Source organism: Sinohyriopsis cumingii, chromosome 15 (assembly GCF_028554795.1).
Source record: "Sinohyriopsis cumingii isolate HCF-2022 chromosome 15, ASM2855479v2, whole genome shotgun sequence".
Lineage (NCBI taxonomy): Eukaryota > Metazoa > Mollusca > Bivalvia > Unionida > Unionidae > Sinohyriopsis > Sinohyriopsis cumingii.
Genome location: NC_142975.1, coordinates 60744541 through 60767009, shown reverse-complemented (window position 1 = coordinate 60767009; position 22469 = coordinate 60744541). Strand labels below are relative to the sequence as shown.

General features: G+C 35.4%; 1 protein-coding gene across 1 annotated transcript in view; it reads right to left on the bottom strand.

The window, feature by feature from the left end:
* Window positions 1–8873, bottom strand: part of LOC149781906 (uncharacterized) — a 78407-nt gene extending 69534 nt beyond the window's left edge. The window contains exon 1 of the mRNA XM_089936104.1: window positions 8752–8873. The gene's annotated coding sequence lies outside the window, so the exon portion shown is untranslated. The remainder of the gene's footprint in view (window positions 1–8751) is intronic.
* Window positions 8874–22469: the final 13596 nt, after the last annotated feature.

Genomic DNA, 22469 nt, shown 5'->3' with positions numbered 1-22469 from the left:
ACCAAACGTATATGTGTCTGCTCTTCGAGTTCATTGTCATGGAGCAATGGTTATTTAATTTTTGCTTTATCAACACGAAAGTAGTTTGAATATAAGATATTCCAAAATGTCCACCTAAAGGAAATTGAACTAAACAGTCCCTAACTCGTACTATTCAAACGGGACTGATTCTGAACCACATATTTCCGATATGCTTACGTCGTACGTTTTTCTTGGGCGAAATTCGTATGATTAACAGTCGTCATGTTAAATGCTGTTAAAATATAAAGGAATTTAATTAGGTTATTGGTTAGTAAAATTGTGTATTAGCCAAACGACGGATATCAAACTTAATTCAGCTAATATTTGTCAACTTTACAGTACACTGCCTTAAAATAAAAACAAATCACCAATGAAAAAATATTTGAACAACACAAAACTCAAAAAGATATTCAATTTCTCAATATTTGGTCAAAATATAGTAAAAATGAGATATAGCTCGATTTTAAATAATATATAGCCTATAGGTAAGGTTTAAAGAAAATGAAATTTAGCCCACACGTAAATTTTGAAAACCTTGAAATTTAGTCCAAACTTAAAGTCATAATCTCATCTATTGTCCGTGTCACATTCTTTGTTCAAAGTTGAGTTAGTTGTTTTTTTTTTTTGTTGTTGTTTTCATTAGAAACCATTTACCAATAGAACCATAATTCTCTGTTGTTAGGTTAAGTGGGTGTTTTAAGCGATTTCCTCGACTGGTTGTACGTTTCAACCGGTTTGTTCCATCATGGAAAGGCCATGTCACATATAACCAACCTTAGCTTACATGTGGCCCCTTCTCAAGCTTCTAACAAGTTTTTAGCTGTTTATCCTTTGAGGGGTCCCTACATAAGACTGACATTTTTATAAGGTTTGTCATGTGTTCGTGTATCCCCCTTAAGTCTGTAGTTGTGACTTTTGTTGTATAAAAAAAATCGAATATAATTTATTTGAAAATCTATATAGATTAGTTTTAGCCAGGAGTTTCTGGTTTTTTTTCTTCTTCTTCTTTTTTGTTGTTGATGGGTTCGTAGACTTTCCTCACCAAGGTCTAAAATTGAGTTCTATGCGGTTTGTACCCCCCCCCCCACCCCAGCAATAATGCCTTGGCTGGTATCCTTCGCAATTTGGTGCTTTATATTGAACCTTATACACCCCATTTTAGGGGCATTGTTAAAGTGATTAAGTTACTTGCAATGTACTAGCGCCTCTTTCTGCTCATTTTACTTACACAGTCTGATAGACGTTTGTCACTCTAGTGTAAACGAACATATTACAATTACTTAGTGAAGTTGTGTCCTTCCCCCAGTTTTCAAATTATTATTTTATTATAAATTCTAAACGTATAAACTTGTTAGGATCTGAAAGAACAATTATTTTGGTAACAATTGTGAAAGACAGAGGAAATATACTTTTGTTAGACAATGAGAACAGAACAAGCGCCTATAAGAATAAGAGAAGGATTCAGTATAAAGGGATTACAATGCGAATATTGTAGATATTTGATAGGGTACACGAGTGTTAGTGTTAATTTGGGTTGACATTCCAGGCGTCGATTTGGATGAAACAATATTCTTATCTGCTTAACTGTCATGAATCTAGAGCAAGTATTCCCCCACGAAATGTCCCAGACAGGCAGAATAATAGTACAATAATGCCCTGTCAACACAAGGAACAAATTCACGCGATAGATTTTTCGTTAAATTCTTGTGATTATTTTCTCTGAAACATACATGAACTTGGTCGTTCTATACAATCCGGCTGATTGCAACCGCGATTCCGTCAAAGTTCTTACTGATCTCAAGAACGCTATAGCAATACTTTACTTTCCAATATTTGCACTGAACCACAAAGAGGAGGGAGAGGTATGAAACTGGATTGCAGTGACGTGCAGAGAGCAAGGGTAGGAACCGGATTAAAGTGACCGGTAGAGAGCAACGCTCATAACGTTAATAATCCCTCGCTGATAAAATGTCTCATTATTTGGGGTTCTGATTTAACCTTTGGATATTTTATTTTTCCGGCGAGGACGATGTGACTAACCAGGAGTATTATTTTCCTCAATTGCTCAAAACTATGATTCTTTCGGAGAGGAAACTGTTATTTAAAATATGCCAAGATAACACATTTCACATTGAAGCAAACAAGATAAAAAGAAAAAAATCAAAAGTATTTTGAAAAAATATGGAAAACATGGTTATCAACATTGCAAAGAAATGAAATCTATTATTTCCTACATGGAATCTATTATTTTCCACTTGAAATCTATTATTTTCCACATGAAATCTATTATTTCCTACATGAAATCTATTATTTCCCACATGAAATCTGTTATTTCCTACATGAAATATATTATTTCCCACATGAATCTATTACTTCCTACATGAAATCTATTATTTCCTACATGATAACTATTATTCCCTTCATTAAATCTATTATTTTCCACTTGAAATCTGTTATTTTCCACATGAAATCTATTATTTCCTACATGAAAACTATTATTACCTACATGAAATCTATTATTTCCCACAAAAATCTATTATTTCCCATATGAAATCTATTATTTCCTACATGAAATCTATTATTTCCTACATGAAATCCATCATTTCCTTCATTAAATCTATTATTTTCCACTTGAAATATATTATGTTCCACATTAAATCTATTATTTCCTACATGAAATCTATTATTTTCCACATGAAATCTATTATTTCCTAAATGAAATATATTATTTCCCACATGAAATCTATTATTTCCCAGATGAAACTGGGTATTTGCAAATAAGTATGCACGAGCTCATATTTCTTACATAGAAATGATGCTATGTACGTAATATATTGATATCATTACCATTAATTTCGGTTCTGTCGATTCTAGGCCTATGGATCAATGATGAATTTCCACTCATTAATCATTAGTGACGTATGAAAATAACGATAAAAAGTATTAATAATCACATTTTTCTAAACGAATTTAACATGGTGCACAATTTTATCGCAATTCTTTTTTTTTCTTCTCCATTCCCACTTACCTCTTATGCATAATGGACAAAATACGCATACATCTTGCGTGAGAGAGAAAAATAATTTGGGCTGGATGAAACATTTAAACTCAACTTACACCAAGTAACATACAAGAATATACTTCCTCGTAACGGCATGTGTACACATTCCTTGGGATTTATATATAATGGTTATACAACTCTGGTCTACAGTAAAAATGCTTCCGAAATAAATGTAGTCAAAATTTACTAAATCTGGGTCACTGAGAACGAAAATGATGCTTAAAATAGTTGATTGGCTCCAGTTTTAAAGATATGATTCTGGGTCAGTATATTCGACCAATGACTTGGAATTGACGGAGGATAAGTGTTACAAAAGGAACGCATCTCAGTTTAAACCAAAAATGACTAAAAAATATCTTTTGACTGGATCTATGACTGTGTTTGGATAATATTGCTTTTTAGGCAAAACTATGAATGATGCAATCTGAAGCTGAAGAGATGAGCCCCATACATATGCTGCTACACGTGTGCAACAAATCTTCGCCAGTGGTTAAATAGGAAAAGGACGTCTATGCCTTTTGCAGTGCCAATAATTTGGAGAGAGACAAGAGATCATATCAGCAATTTTTACTTCTGTATGGCGCCTCCAGTTTGGAAAGGTGTGACAAAGAAGAAAAGGTGGACAGTGCAGTATCCAGATATTCCAACAGCTATATTCCCAGTACCCCACGGAGAAGGCCTGCCGGTTCCTGTTGCACCATAATCATTCTCACTTGAGTCAGACGAGGACGAGGAAGAGGACGAAACTTCAAGTCCTGAATCATCAATGTCACATGACCCATATTTTATCTCATCCTCCTCCTCTAAGCCATACATCATAACACAAGGTGAACTCAATAACCTTGCCAGGGATTTGGTACTGTCCAAGAATAAGGCTGAGCTGTTTGGTTCCAGACTACAGCAGTGGAATCTCCTGGCAGGTTATATTAGAGTTTCCATGTTCCGTGACCATCGAAAGGATCTTGTCCCATTCTTCTTCATGGAAGATGATCTTGTAGCCTGTAGAAATATCGATATTGTGTTGGCAACCCCCAACGTCTTTCATGATCAAGATGAGAGGAGACTGTTCATTGATTCATCGAAGACGAGTCGTAAATCCCTTATGCTGGATGATGGCAACGTTTTGCCATCAGTTAAAGTTAGTCATGCAGTCCATATTAAAGAAAGATATGAAAACATGAAACAAATTTGAGGTGCATAAACTAACACCAACATCAGTGGCAGATTTGTGGCGATTTGAAGGTTCTTGCTCTCGTGCGCGTGGTCTGCAGACTGGATACACAAAGTACTGATGTTTTCTCTGCGAAAAGGATAGTCGTCCGGGAGATGTCTAATACATTAAGAGAGATTGGCTATTCCGACAGTCATTGGAGCCTGGGTGGAAAAGTATTTAGCATCTACCACTTGTTGAATCAAGGAAAATTGTATTACCACCCTTATATATATATATATATATATATATATATATATATATATATATATATATATATATATATATATATATATATATATATAAGAAGAAAATATTTTGAAGGACAATTAAGTATGAAGACAGCTTTATGTACATGAGATAATCTTAATAACATCTCACAAATCTTTAATGAAATAGTTATCTCGCTAATATAAAGCTTTTCATATAACTGAACATTTAAAACGTATCAAATTGCGACTGCATGTAAGTACATTATGTCATAGAACAGCTTAGCCTTTAAAGACAAGAAGATGTATAATAATACGATGTCGTAAACTAGATTAGGATGCTATGTGACATTTTCATAGAAAAATATTAACACAAACATAGATGTAGCGATAATGTATGAATATATCTTCGGCCCGCGTGCAAAGCACAATGGCCAAAATGAAAGGACATGATCACAAGTTGTAGACAACCTTTGGTATAGATTATTTGTTACTGACATAGATGATGACAACCTTTTTGTTTGCCTATGAGGCAATACATGCCTGTACAGATCCTCATATATGTAACTGGTGAAAACATTATACGGGCGTTATTTGCTGTGTGAGTCGGCAACTGACAGTTTATACCAAGATAAACTCAGAAAAAAAACAACGTTAAACTCTTAAATAAACTGTAACAGAAGTCAGATGATAGGCATGTACACTTTAAGTGGGATGCCAAATTTATCACACAATGCCAGTAAACATAAAGCAGGTAGTCAACATTGGAGAACATAGATAGTGGTCCTGAGAAATTACGTCAACTTCAAACAGAAACGATACGACCTCCTAAACAGTTTAGGATATTCATATTATTACCAACGATTACATTTACTAAACACATTTTCATACTTAGTAACAAACTAAATAGTGATATATTTTTTCGCAACCTTTCTCCAAATTTTGGAATAACTTAGATAACATTCCATTTGGACACCACTCTGACACGTGACACAAATGTGGTTAAATGTATATTAATGTAATTAAATTTATAATGTTACTAATCTATAGTCTGAAACTAAGTAACAGAAAGAAGCAAAACTTAACAAATAATTTAATTGCTCAGGTTATAAAAATACAATTTCAATGGACATTGCAGTAATGAGACTTCCAGGGTAATAAAGGAATAATTTCTTAATCAACATTATTACTAATAACTATTTCTGCTATAGCCCAAGTAACTACAAAGGTACAGTGTAAATCAGGCATTTCAATCTCAAATTGATCATCCTTTACATTCAGACAAGGTTGACAGTTACATGTGAATTAACCATAACTTTATTTACATCTAGGTTATTGCCTAGTAGTAAATTAACATCCCAAATGGGGAAAGAATTTACCGCTACAACAGGCACGGGTTCTGAGATTACGTCTCCTCTCCTCTCCTCTCCTTGTCCTTTCTCTAATTTTCTGCTTTCTGGATTTTCATTTTTTTTCAGAGGCTTAAGTTTTCGTAACTGTGTTCCATTTGTGTGTTAGATAAGCACCTACTAATCAAACCACAAGCACTTTTATCAAACAATTTCTTTACACAAATTACCATAAATAATTCTATTTATTTTCTATTTTGCCAAGGATAATTAACTTCCGAAATAGAATATCTATCAAACTCCAACACCTCGTCTTCTTTAAATACTCTAATCCTTCCTGGGTAAAATTTCAAGTCAAGTTCTCCATTTTAGATGATACTGGTTTCCCTAAGGATTTCTCATATAGATGAAATTGAAATACTGGGAACCAAACAAATTCAAAATATAGTGAATTTAAATTTCAAAAAATAACTGAAGTTCTTTGAAATATTTTAACCAAATTCGTATCCCAGACGAGGTCCCAAATCACAAATGTCTTCTTATGACTCAATGGTCTTAAACTTAACAATTTAAAGAAGCCAAGCAACAAAAAAAGATTGTAAAACGTAACAAATTATTTTATCTAAGTTGTAGGACTGCCATTTTAAGACGATCTTACTGTAATGTGAATTAAATTCAAACTAAACGTTCTATCACAAGTCGAAAATTATAGTGTTCGCACTGAATTCCAGGTCTTGAATATGCTAACGGATCAATACCCTTGAATATGCTGAAGTGCCGATAGTTTTGATGTATCACAATCGGATTGTCCAGAACTACTTTGGATGAATTTATAATAATCATAATATAGTACTTAGTCCAAACAATCATAAGAGAACTTTGTAATTCCTATAAATAATTTAAATAAATGGTTCTGCTCAAATTAGATCTAAACACATTGCATTCTTCTGCAGAATGAGCAGAAAATAATAACAGTAACAAGGGGTTATGGATGAATGAGTGTTGACTTCTTCCAACTTATATAAGATGTAACGATTCTATTACGTTTCTTTGTGAAATATGTGACGACACGAGCCACCGGATATTTGTCTCACGAGAACCCACCTGACCCATCCATCGAATGGAAAAATTACCCCAAAGTGTAAACAGGCAAGTTCATTTGATAGAACTCGAACCCAGATACGCAACATAATTATATCTCATTAGCGTAAAATATAATCTACGTTCATGGGCTAAAATTCGTTGTTTCTATATCTTGCCTTGTCGTTGGATGTTTGGAATCACAATGGGACAAATATGATGTTTATTTAATTGCAATTATCTAAAAGACGCTATGGAGTATAACGTTTGTTTAATTTTGAATGCAGTAAGGAGGATGTAATTGCACATGGAATGTAGTCGAAATTACAGTACAATTTCGAAATGTGTAACCAAGCTTTAGAAGTCATGACATGGCTCGTGTAATTCGGATTTGCAGAATTAAGAAAGACATTTTGAGGAAATTCAAGATGGAAAACTGTAAGTATACTTTTTGCCATTCATATTGCCAGCTAAAGAAGACACGTTTATGCCTTGTCACTTGCATGTTATTTGTAGGGACCCAAAAATTTATTTACCTGTCTGGCGTCTATCGCTACCCTAAATCAGAAACATTGTATCAAAAGAGTTAACGGAGAATATTGCAAAGCAGCTGGCATGTGGCAGTGCACGAAACATCTGTTTTAGTTCATTCAGAAACAAATTGAATCAACCGAAACGTGAAGCGTCTACTACATGAGTGTACATGATTTGTTTACAAAGTAGTTCCTAATACACTATTGGGCACACGTGTCGTGCACCTGAGTGCAATATGAAGGTGTGCAATATGGTAAAATATTGCACGATTTTGACAATGTGAAGTTAACAGAGACAAAGATGAGTATATAATAATTTTACATATACGCATGCATTTTTGCATGGATATGTATGTATGTATGTATGTATGTATGTATGTATGTATGTATGTATGTATGTATGTATGTATGTATGTATGTATGTGTGTGTGTATGTATGTATGTATGTATGTATGTATGTATGTATGTATATCTGTACGTATGTATATATATATATACATGCATGTATGTAAGTACGCATGTACGCATATCATGAAAATAATGTCAACGAACCTTGCAAATATTGTAAACGATACATACAGGAAGATACTCTAAATTTCTTTCTAAACAGAGAGATGAAGTGGTGTCAAACAGTCTCGAACAAAAGACCAGGAAATTGACAGACATAAAATATTCGGTCACGTGATAATCGTTACGATTTGAAATGCCGCTCAATAATATGGTCATTTAGCTCTAGTTCAGTTAACATCAAAACCACGCAATAATAAGATAACATAGTCTGTAATTCAACATATAATCAACTTACTGCAAATAAACTCCGATTCACAGTACACAATAGTCCCGAACTAGTAGCAGACGGAGGAAGGGATTGCGGGTGGTGAAGAGGGTCGTCTTTAAACCAAAATGTGTAATAGCACTTGAATTATATGGTTGATTTAGCGGCTTCTGTTATTACAAAATCCGTACATGCTACTGACCTACGTATAACTACGCCATACTTTTGGTTAATTGTTTATATAGAAGACCCCTGATTACTTAGCCAAGCAGATTCTTGATTGATATTAACTCTTAATTTTTAATTTTTTAAACATTAGCGCGAAACAATATGAAGTATATCAGCTATCAATTTCGTTACTGCCAATTATTTATATTAAAAGAAAAAATAAGATAGTTTTACTGTATGTATGTGTGTGTATGTATGTATGTATGTATGTATGTATGTATGTATGTATGTATCTGTGTATCTATGTATGTATGTATCCATGTATGTATGAATATAATAACGTACCTTAAAATGCACCTGTATGTCTAGGGGCATGTCTTTTTAATCCACATTTTCTTTTATCACCTAAATTAGAGTCAGGAAGTTGTATGTCTTTATCCACACAGTTCGTTGAACGTGTGAGTTGCACGCGATCTTTTTCTAACGTAGGTTACAGCGTTCTAATTCATATGCAAATTAAGGCAACAATGATGATAAGGCGTTTACTATTCTTCTTCCGTGTTCGAAAATGATTTGGTATTTGATCATATCCATCCATCTATGCGCGCGTGCAAAATATCAGGAAACTGTTCAAACAATATTTAAGATATAGATGTAAAACTTCTGGAATATTGCATGGAGTAATAAATAGCCCACGACTGTTTTAGAATTTTAATCCAAATTCAATGTCTAGATCCTTTTGGTATGTGACCCTTCAGCATATATGAACACTGTGGTTGCGTGGTGTAGATATACATGCAAAATATCATAGAGATAAAACTGATTTGCTGTAGACTTAGTTTATGTTATATAATTAATACAAAACTGATGAATTAATGGTGGAGACCATGAAATAATAATTATGGACAAAAAAAAAGAAAAGTTAATTTACTCATTTCACTAAGAGCATCTTGATTTGGTAGAATCAATTTATGGCATATGGACTAGTAAAAACGAAAATTATGACAGCGTCAATTGTAGAAAGTGAGTCGTTGAAAACATATTTCAACAGGTAAGTTCTGATTCTTACCTTTCGTTTAGGTGACATTTGGGCCTTCCTATGCATTTTCCACATGCTTTTAAAGTTATGTATGTATGTATGTATGTATGTATGTATGTACTGTATGTAGTAGCAGTAGTATAGTATAATATATAAGAGACTAACAAGTTTTAGATACATATACACCTTTATGCGTTCTCCATCCAACAATCTTAACCCTCCTCAACCGCATATTTCACACCACACCTTTCTCCGTTCTTGAGTAACTAACAGTGTAACACTGTAATATCTGATGAGCTATATCAGTACAGGAAGCAATACACATATACATATTTACCGTCGATGAATAAAGAGCTTCGGTCCAATCATAATGCAATTGTTAGGTTCCTAGCTCTTTTTAACCTTCCTAGTAGATAACCCTTGATACATCTGCTCAGTTTGATAAATTTTGCCAAGTTATGTAAGAGATAACAGTTAAAAATTTGCTACACATGTATTTTTTTTAAATTAACAGGAATTTGTATTGTCTGAATAGCTTAGACTTGAATAATAAAACCTTAGACCTTACATATGTTATCAACCACAACTTTCGAGATAATTATGAACTCGGACCAATTTCACAAATTTAAATGTCATTGTCGGTCATTATAAAATAAGCCTCCTTGTTAGTCAGTCTGTCTGTCTGTCTGTCTATATGTATGTATGTATGTATGTATGTATGTATGTATGTATATATGTATGTATGTATGTAGCATAGTATAATATATAAGAGAATAACAAGTTTTAGATACATATACACATGTATGCGTTCTCCATCCAACAATCTTACCCCACCTCAACCGCATAATTCACACCCCACCTTTCTCCGTTCATGTATGTATGTATGTATGTATGTATGCATTTCTTCTTTGTTGTGTACTCACAAAATTACTGATTTTTGTTGGACTTCAAAATATACAAGAAAGAAATGAGAAACTACCTTTATCCATGTCGTTACTGAAAATGGTCACTATTACCATCGTCTGTCCCATTAGGTCTTGATAGCAAACAGATATTAAATCCGACGGATTTCGATTGAGTCGGTTTTTCTGTTCCTGAATAAATCGGTGGCGTTTCTGTACCAAGTGTAATAATTAAATACGTTTCACTAAAGATACACTATAATCTAAAGTTTTGAAACGAAGATTATTAAAATAATTTTGAATAGATCTTCTATGGTTAAAGTAGGCACCCCAAAAGACCCAAAATTTGCCCACGGCAAAAAAATGCACGTATGGAGTTACACAAAAACAGCGTCAGCAGAATACTTCGCTACCAGTCACACCTGACAATCAGGCAGTCAGCACTACAGGGAGTCACCAACCGCCAAACTATTCCTTGGTCAATCAAGCAATCAGCGCCCATCAATCGATCAGCAACGCCTGATCACCTGTTACTCAACCAGCAACACACTCTTCAATCAGCTGCCCAGCCGCCGTTCAACTAGCTCCTTCGCCAGCTCCATCGTCAGCTACACGGCCGCTATGGCCAGCACCACAGTCGTCATGGTCAACTTCTATGGTCAGCTCTAGAGCTGGTACCCCGTCAACCCTGACCACAATGGTTAGCTCCACATCTGCCACAGTCAACTCTGATCACCACCGATTAGCTCCACATATATGATCAGCTAAAAATATCTAACACCGTGTACTAAGAATGACACTAGTATATACGACAACACGTAATGACGTTATATATGGTAAGCGATACAAATCGCATTATCGGCACAACATTACAAAGCGATAAACGTGTTCAGAAGTGAACCTACCTGTGCCCGGTAAGAATCATGTGGTACTAAACGTTTCTTCATAAAATGCAACTTTATAGCTAATATAGATCTCTTATTAAGTCACATACAAGAACAAAAAATATTTGCATTATAATACGCAAGCCGGAGTTACATAGAACATATACAAAATATACATGTAATACAATAGTTATAACCTACAATATACATAAGAAAATAACAAATAACTCACCTCTACAGTTAAAGATTTGCAATTTCCTTAAGTAGACTGCTTACTGACAATGCGTTCCGTAATGTAAAGAGTTCGTCCTACTGTGAGGTATTTATACACAGACGATGCAGTCATACATCGTCTGTGCGCTTGATGTGTATCGGTTTTTCCAATCGAAGCACTTCGCATGTGCGGCATATGATGAACCGAACTCACTTTTTTGAAATATTGTACAATATACATAAATCGCCATCGGGTATCGTTGTACACAAACAAGAAATCCGAGTGCATTTAATAAATAAAGGGATTTATACAATTCCGTGAAAACACTCAGGAGGTAACTGCTGAACTGTTCAAACCTGTAACATTTGCAATACTTGCTGCGAAATCTACCGAAAAAACATTTGATCCTGCAAAATTTAATAAAATAGCGGAGAAAGGTCTTAAGGGTTTGATTGACGAGAAGCAAGACGCTATCATAGCCAAAGTTGAAGAAAAGGCTGATAAGACCGCAAAGGATTTAGCTAAAATACAAGAGCAGTTGAAACCAGTTAAATCACCCGAACAGTTGAAACCAGTTGAATTACCAAAAATGAATATAAACGATGAGAGTGTGATAAAGATTTATGATGTGATGAATGAAGTTTTTAAAGAAATAAATGAAGAAAAAGTCATCACAATATTGAAGTCTAGACTCGGCGATGATTACTCCGATATTCTAGATTCATCTAGTGAAAAGATTAAGACTAAAAAATACAGTTAAATTTCCTAATGAAAAAGGAAAATTGGTCAACAGTCTTGTAAATAAATTGTTTGATGTGTTCGATGAAAATGTTGAATCTGCCGCACAAAATACGCTTTTGTGTATTGTTTACAAGATTCCACCATTGATCATTGAGGGTTATAAGAGTCAGATTGGAAGGAAGAAAAGAACAATGTACAAAGGAGGGAAGTTGAACAAGATCTTGAAAAACTGTTTAAACCAGAAAAAACGACTCTATTCGGAGAGAACTAGTTAGTGTAGCTGACGATAAAACAGCCATTGTAACAGGCGAAACTTAAGACTGAACTTCATGATATTAACAACCGAATTGATACTGTCTTAAATGTTGATATACCACCTCAACTATTTGCTAAAACACCTGATATAAGAGCGATTATGAACAGAATCAGTGATGATCTTGATCCTGCCGATTTGATTAGTGGTCATAATTTTAATGCGGATCAGCTTCAAATTATCTTATCAGAAGATTTTTCAGCTGAAAACGCAAAACAAATTCGTCTGTTTGAGAGTGGGTAGTTGAAGAGAAAGATGTACATGATCATACATGGGAGAAATAATGATGAGGTCAAGAATGGAAAAAAAGGTTTTGTACTATCTGATGCCATCTCGCGTGCTTTATTGATTCGAAGCAGAGACCCGTAACATAACCAGCATTGATAGATCTTTTACGTTTGTCGGGAAAACATTATATGCGTACTACATAGACATTTTTGATGAACTAAGAAAAGGCCGCATTACAAAATATAGGAAACAAATTTTCGAAGGAGGGTCGTGTCATAGGCATCTATGGGAAAATCATGAACTGATCAATAGCTTAACATCGTCGATATAATCTAGTGGTGATACTGAAAAGATAATTGAAATACTAGATCATTTGAGAAAGAACGGCGTGGTAACAAAAGGTGAATACAGGATCTTGAACGACCATGAAGCTTGATTTTATCGAACTATCATCATAATGAACTCAACTAGGATGCTCCTTGACTCAAAGCAGTCGAATGAGAACAGCTCAATTTATTTCTGCTACGTACAGCTATTGCAGCTTAATCCAGAAGAGCGATATTAAGTAGAGTTAATCTCAGCAACCATGTGTTTGTCAATATGTAATGTTAAGACAGGAACCAACAACAACTTTCGTTATTTAACTGGTGCATGGACACCGTTTTCAATACGACAAGGAGCCTATAACGTCACTGACATTAACACAATAATAAAATAGCTGATATCAACAACTGGTGGTGACCCAAACAAATTTCTGCTCGAGCCAAACTACAATTCTTTTAGAGCTAAGATAACACTAAACATCATCTTCTTCTTGATTTTTCTCACAAAAGGTACACTACTAGGTTTTAATCGATCGCAATACGACTCAACTACTGCTACAACAATAACATATGAGGGCAAGAAAGCAGTTGATATCACTGACGTTAGTACCATCTTAATACCAGCAGCTGGAACACCTGTTGGTCAATATATTGCTGACAAGATAAAAGGTCAGTCAACTGCTGTTGCGCAAACAATTGCTATTCCAATGAAAACAGCAACCGAAATAGGAGAAACCGTATACGAAGCTGCGCCAAGCAACGACACAGCCGCTGCCATGATAAAAACAACTAATAAATTGTTGTCACCACACGGTGAAGACATATTACGAAAGTTGAAACAACTGACAATGTCATTAGTTGATAGACGAACACATATATTTTAATTTTGTGTCAGCAACAAAATAAATGTCAACAAGAGATTATCTGGACCTCACCAAGATCGACGATTTCTATGGTTCAACAGCACAGTTCGAGTATACTGAGTACCTAGACGAAAACACAAGCGAGCATAATCAAAGTGGAATAAGAACAATTAATATAACTGATGACGGTATTTTTCTGTTACCTCAAAAGTCCTTTATTGAGGTACATGATGTGATAAGACAAACAGATTGTGCACTATATGCTGCTGACACCTAATAAGAAAAAATGTTCTGTACCAAAAAAAGGTTTGTCAAGAGAAGATCTCAGACTGATATTGGTGCTGATATCATTATGTTTATTCCACCGTCATCTATCTTTGGGTTTTGTCATGATGTTACTACGGATTTTAAAGGAGTTAAACTTTGATTCTTGATAGAGCTGAACCAAATGAGTATGTGCACAGAGTAACAGCTGTTAGCAACGGTGAGTTTTGAAATTAAACACCTATCGTACTGGATGCAAAATTAATTCCATCAACAACAACACAACTTGAGCTAACGTCAAGATTAAAATCGTTCACCATGAAAATGTATTATTAGCAATTGGTGTCGCCGACAGTCAGTTTGCAATAACACATCTATCTCTGTGGATGCACGACACGCAGCTGGAGAATAACAAGTGCTCCAAGTGAACCATTACCAAGATATAATTTTGTTCTGCTCAAGTCGAAACAAGCACCAGCTTCAGCATCACCATCACAAACACGAAAGAAAATGGTGTTTAATCATTTTAATCTCAGGAGGATTTATGCATCAGTCAACACAAGCAAATATTCCGACAGAGAACTCGAGTGTGATTTCACACCGGCGACTCGTAATGTCTCAAGGGTCTACACAATATTGTTGGAGTGGATGCAAAAAGTATCAAGATACGGGTGATGATGCTCAAATATCACTTGAGGTGTTTGCGACCAATACCCAGTTTTTCATTTTGAGGAGAGCAAACACATTGAAAAAACATCAGATTGACTTGTTGACATAGCAATAAACATTACACTAGCCGTTTATCACAACTATAGTCCATGCAGCGAAATCAGCCCACTACACTACTAAGATCATGGAAAGTACCAGCTGCAAAGAGCTCTTCGAGATTACTAACAAGCTAATGTCAAGGAACAAATCTATACCACTTCCAACTACCTTCTCTCCAGTCGACCTTCCGGACATGTTTGCAAATTTCTTCCGTGACAAAGTACAAACTATTAGAGATAAGCTTGACACCACAATTTCAGTTGACTGGTCGTCACCATACAGTTGGGATACAAAATTTGAGCGGCAACCATTAGCAGCATTTGAACCTGTCTCTATGGATTCCGTACGTACAATCCTGATGAAGAGTGCACCAAAGTCATGTGAACTTGATCCAATTCCAACATCACTGCTGCTTGAGTGATTAGATCCAGTATTGCCTTCACTAACTGATGTTTTTAATACCTCTCTCTCATCCAGGGAATTTCAATCACTTTTCAAAACTGCCATTGTAAAGCCTCTGCGAAGAAACCAACAATAGACCATAACGATTTAAAGACCTGCCGCCCAGTTTCTAATCTCCCATTCATATCAAAAATCTTAGGAAAGGTTGTTATATCCCAGCTTGTATCTCATCACAAAAATTCAGACAGTCTTTTTAGCAATGTACAATCTGCATATCGCTCTTGCCACAGTACTGAAACTACTCTTCTGAAAGTAGTTAATGACATTCTCTCTGCGTTGGATAGCGGAAAGATTACAGTCCTCACCCTCCTTGATTTGTCTGCAGCATTTGACACAATACACCATGATATATTACTTCAAAGTCTCCAGCATGAATTTGCCATTCATGATACTGGCTTACTGTGTTTCAAGTCTTACTTGGTCAACAGGACAGAGATTGTATCTGCAAATGGAATACACTCCAGTCCAGTTGATTTATGTTGTGGTGTTCCACAGGTGTCTGTTCTTGGACCTGTTCTCTTTATTCTATACACTCATTCGCTCTCAATTGTCATAGATCATCATCTAGTGTCTCACCAATTGTACGCTGATGACACCCAAATATACAAATCTAGCCACCCAACTGAAGTTGATGCTACCATCCAAGGTGTAGAGAGGTGCATTTCTCATGTGAAATAATGGATGACATGTAACAAGCCGCAGATGAATGATGATAAAACTGAGGCCATTCTGATCACAACACAAAGACTTTCTCATTCACATCCTTTACCTCAAACAATAAATATCAGCAACACCAACATTAAATTCACACAATCAGGACGAAACCTAGGTGTTACTCTGAAGAGTACTCTCACATTGCACCAACATGTCATGAACATATGCAAGGCTACATATCTTGAGCTGAGATGCATCAGCTCAGTTCGCAAATATATTTCAGTTGATACCACTAAAACACTCGTGTGTTCAATATTACTTTCAAGACTGGACTATTGTAATTCAATTTTGTCTGGTTCATCTCAGTATCTGCTCCAGAACCTTCCGAAAGTTCAAAACACAGCTGCTCGGATCATACTTAGAGTACCACGATCAGAGCATACCTCCCCGCTGCTCTGTACCCTACACTGGCTATCCATTCGATCCAGAATCAAACACAAAATTTGTTCTCTGTGCTACGTTTTACTGTCGGACTCTAGTCCAACATACCTATCCGACGTCACCCATGTGTACACACCAGCAAGATACTTACGCTCAACTTCTGACAATCGTATACTCATTATTCCCACTATGAAAACAAAGTCGTATGGACAGCTCTCTTTGCATACCAGGGCCCAGCAACGTGGAATGAATTGGCCACTGAACTTAGACACAAAGACACAGTGATCACATTCAAGAGGGCTCTCAAAACTCACTTATTTCGACTGCAAGAAAGAACAAATTTAAAGACGTAATAATGTTTCCTACCTTAAATACTCTCAGCATGTTTTTTAATGTTTTCTAATTTCATGCTGTTAGGCGCTATACAAAGTCCTCATTATTATTATTATTATTATTATTATTATCATCATCATCATCATTATTATTATTATTATTATTATTATTATTATCCAGGAGATTATTGTGGTGCTAATGCACTTGTCACATCAGATAGATATATCATACTTGAGGAAATAAAAGGCAAGATGACTGTGCATATCTTATTGTCTAAGTTTAATAATAAATGGTTTATTTGATTGGTGAAGTAAATTTTAGTGATGAACAAAGGAGAAAATTGGCTAGGGTTGTCTCATCATAGAAAGCGTTTCACTGAGGATTGACCCGACGTCAACAAAAGGAACAAAGACAACACTTACGTTAACAAAAAATAGAAAAATAGATTATCGAAAGGCTCATCTTTTTTGTCGTGAATTTATCTGCTGCACAAGTAATGGAAATGAGCACTACCGGTGGCTTCGTTGGTCCTGCGAAAGATACTTGCTCAAACATTATTACATTACTATTAACGTTGGGCATTGCATCTGCCTCTAGAGCAATATCAGGCGCAAGAAAAAAGGCGGTGTTGGGTGATGGATCGATCGAGTCAGCAATCCATTGAATCGCGAGATTCGCCAGTAGATCTCGTAGTGGTCATGGAAGAAAAAGAAATTTTTTTATAAGCCAGTTAAATAATGCCGAAGAGAAAAAGAACTGGTCAATAAAAGAGAAAGACAACAACACGCAAAAGGAAGACAGGTACAAAAAATATGAAGGAAGGCTTCATCGGACCAATAATAGGGGAATAGCGAGACGTATACTTCCAAATCTACTGGGAATAGGACAAGGTCTGACACTACCTGGGGCAGTCCGCCCTTAGTGAAGCGGCCAGTACAGAAAATCAGAGATATTCCGCCTTTAACCAATTTTAATATCTAGAAAAAGCTGTGTGGAGCAAAATGTTTTATTAGTGTATTCAGCAAAGACCAATATACCGAAACAAAGACAACTTGGTTCATGCTGTGTAATTACCACAAAAAACTATAACGATTGTTCTTGGACAATTATTTTGATTCATCTCGGTTCCCGCCTTGTGATCGAATAAAGGATTATGTGAAAGACAGTCAACTACTCATCAATCAGATTCAAACAATAGGTACATCAGCGTCCGGTTACTATTGTGTTAGTTTTATCAAGCACGTGTACAAAAACAAAATAAATATTGATTTTATTATCAAGCTTGATCCTGAACCATCAATAAATAACGATCGTTTTTCAGTTTATCTAAAACGTTAATATAACATCCTCACGTACTGCTTGAAGTGTAAGAAGCCAACAGAGAACGTTAAACTAGAGGAAGTGACAACGAAGAATAATACTAGGATGATTAAGAGCTCATGTGATGATTGTGGAAGAAAAAGAAAGTATCTTTATTAAGAAAGAGATAGCACCAAAACCAACTGACATATCTATAGAATACACAATGTGATATCTGAAACAATTAAAACAGTAAAAATAATAACGTGTGATTGTGATGATGATTATCATCTAGCCAACAAAGATAAGATCTTTAGTTTCTGTAAAACGTGTGACCACAGAGAAATAATTGGTGAGACGTATCAACTTGGTCCTCTTGTCAAAAACATAACTGGTGGTAAGATTGAGGTTCACAATCTGATAGGTAAATTACCACGACGAAAACGTGGTTGGACACTACCAAAACACAAGTACACTGGTCCATGGAACCCGCTTGATTAGTAACGTCATGAAAATGATCAACCCTTGCCAGGATAAGAACCTTACAAGCAAATTGATGCAATAGCAAAGAGACGTGAAATTTGTTTCAGAGATTATGCTGGTGATAAGCACGGTGGAAACAAAGTAATGTTAGACGAGTTATCGGCGATGAAACCAACCGGCATGAGAATCGTGCTATTCAGAGAATAATAGGCACAACACGCAAAATAGGAACCGGAGAGTCCCACGTTGGATTAACTGATCTTCAATAACTAGCGACCCCCCCCCCAAAAAAAAACAAAAAAAAAACAAAACAATTCTACGACAAAAGTCATAGCAAATGCAGCAGTCGACATCTGGGCAGCTGATCGGACTGACATGACACAAGTAGCTGACTACAATCAAGGCAACAAGTACCTGTTGAATATCGTTGATGTCTTCACCATACTTGGATTTAGTGTACCAGTAACAAATAAAATTGGGTCTGCAATAACAACTGCATTTCATGACTTGATAAAAAGTTTGAGATACAACTAAACAAACAGTGGACAAATAACGGAATCTACTTCTTCAACAAAAAAATTGAAGATTTTCTCGACAAGTATAACTTTGAAAAGCATGTGACAGGTAATGATGGTAAAAGTGTTATAGGTGAGCGATTCAATCGAACACTAAAAGAAAACAAAATCTACAAAGAGATGACAGCAAACAACACAAACAGTTACACTCAAATGTCACAAAATTATTGTTGATGACCACAACAACACAAAACACAAATAAATTAAGATGACACTAAATGAAACAATTAACAGTCTGCTTTTAGCCAACAAAAACAGTTCGAGTAATATCAACGTGATCTAGACAAGTTATCAAGAAAAAATAAGTTCAACAATCACGACAGTCAGAATCTCAGTCATAAAAAACGTCTGAGAAGGGTTATCAGAAATATTGGACTAATGAAGTGTTTGTTGTTGATAGGTAACATCAACTGTGCCAGTGACTTACAAGTTGAACGGCCTTAGATGAAATAAGATAGCAGGCTCATTTTACCGGGAAGAACTAAAAACGACACAACAAGAAGTTTTTGTAATTGAGACAGTTTTGGTGAAAAGAGGCAAAAGAAGTCTAGTCAAGTGGAAAGGATATCCAGATTCGTTCAACAGTTGGGTTTTGACAAGCATGATAAACAAACTTTAATGTTTTTGTATTAAAGCGTTGGAGATCTTCGCGTACTCGAGTAATAATATTGGTTTAAACTTAACTGGTCTACAAAGTGCGACTAACTCGATTTTCCTCTCGTTTGTGATTATGTTTTGTTGCTGCATCATGACAACGATTTGTGAAAAAATGTAATCAAACTTAATACATTTCATACGACCAACAGTTGTAACATTCACAACCAGTATAACAAATTCTATCTCATTTAATGTAAAATAGAATTTTTCAACTTTTTCGACACGTGATACTTGCAGTCATACTTTTTCTTCGTCTTATGAAGAATATATTGATCATCATCAGCTACTTCACCTTGATCTGGAACGTAAATATATTATTCGACAGGAGCTGCTGTTTGCCGTTTTATTGCTGATACGTGAATTACCTCGTAAACAATTTCCTTGCTGTCCAAGAGACTCTAACTTAAAAGTTATATTGTCCGCCCTTATGCTATTTGGACGACCAATCATCGATCCATCTTGTATAACACCATGAAAGGTTTCATAAACAAAACGAGGAGACAGAAAATGTTTTATTGCTTTGTCTTCTATTGCTACGCTAGTACGTAAAAAGACTATGTTAGTTATGTTTCCCCGAGCTTGTGTAATCCGTTTATTTATTATCATACAATTTTCGGTCGCCTGATAATTGTCACAGACTGGATGTGTCTTGAATTCCTCATCAAATGGCAAATATCAATGTTATTGGTTTTTTTCCATCGCAATCGACGTGATAGACTTGTTTCCCTTCAAATACAACACCGTTGAAAACCTCCCAAATAAATCTGCATAATAGCACCTCGCTAAATCTATCTTGCTCTTTTGCTCTCACCATGATAACTGCATGTTGACAATCTGCCAAAATGTTTCTTACTTTTCACATTAACAATTCGACCTAGTCTCTTTCCCGCGTATAGCAAATACTTCTTATGCTGATGAAACACTCTGATGTCATCAGCAGATCCATCATCAATAAATTCTTTGATAAAAACAATCTTGGGCGTCATTCCTTATTCAAATCGCTCTTTTGTCTAAATATAATGGTAGGAAAACTATCATTGTTTAATATGTTGCCTGCCAGCACGATCACACGTGATGAGAAGATAAAAAAGTTGAAAAAGAGAAGAATGGACCAGCGAGATCGAACACTGATGTTTACAAGACCAGATAAATCAATTCGAGACATCATCAACCCACTACCGAACAGACCAAAGAGAATTAAGTTTGCTGATGAGTTCAACGAGCTTATCAGCTTGGAAGCTATCACATGATTTCAGTTAGCTCGTGTTCTTATGGAACATTATTTCAATCTCTCAAAAACATTTGTTAATTACCCCAAAACAAACGTGGAACTAAGATAACTTCACGATGATTTTAATTGACTACAACAATAAAAACAACAACAACCAATAAACAAATTGAAAAAGAGATTTAAATCAAACAGCGCGTTCAGTTGAGAGCTATTACTCGAAGTCAATTTGTTGCCCGATAAAATGAATCAGCTTTTGTTGGCTTCGATAAATTATTCGAGGGTGATAATGACAATATAATTTTTGATGGGTTTAATTAACGTGATCTATGTACTCTGCTGAATTCGATAGTTGGCAATGAAGTGAAGTTAAAAAACGTGGAGAAATAAAATTGTTGGTGCAAATGCGCTGAAGAAAAGAAAATATTGTGATAGGAAAAGATGATTGATCCGTGGTTAAACACGAAATCAAATTCGATTTATTCCAATAACAATTTTGCTGAGATAGCCTACCCGTTGTACCAAGAGACAATGAGAAATCTTGAGAAATTTAACAAGATAACATTGCACACTCGAACAACAGAGCCACTGAGAGGACCAACTTACGTCAAATTGACAGAATTCATTCAAAAACAAGGATCATGTTAAAATTTAAAAAAACAACGATGGATATTGTTTCTTGTGGTGTGTTCTAGCCTACATTAATCCATCAACCTGTCGCAATCCAGACAGATTTAGCAAATACAGAGACCACATTGACAAAGTAAATACAACTGGATTACAATTTCCACTAGTTGAGAGAGATACTCCGAAATTTGAAAAGCCGAATCCTGATATCACAATGTCTTCGGTATGGATGAGAGAGCTGATTCAGAATGGAAATTCATTGTTTATCCTCGTTTAAAACGCTAATAATGAAACGATATAACTTACTGTTGTATAAACACTGTGTGCTAAGCAAAACATTTATAGATTGGTCAGCAAATAACACAGTCAACACAAAACATCTAAATTCTTCTGTTTCAAGTGTTTACAAGGATTTCAGTCAAGTGAGATACTTTATAAACACAATAAAATTCTTGCTTGTCATGAGGTTCAAGCTATCACAATGTCAAAACAAGAAAAGAATTTTGTTGAGTTCTCGAATAACAGAAAACTAATGATACCTTTTGTGCTCTACGCTGATTCCGAGGCGATACTAGAAAGAGTAGAAGTGCCATTTAATGATCCTGGTAAACCGTTGACCACAACTATTCAAAACCATGTGCCATGTTCTGCCACCTACAAATTGGTTCCGTTGATCAAAAGGGATAAAGTAAAACGTTGCATAGAGGACCTCATCCAGCACAATTATTTAAATATTTGCTGAGCAAGCTTCATAAACAAGAGTGA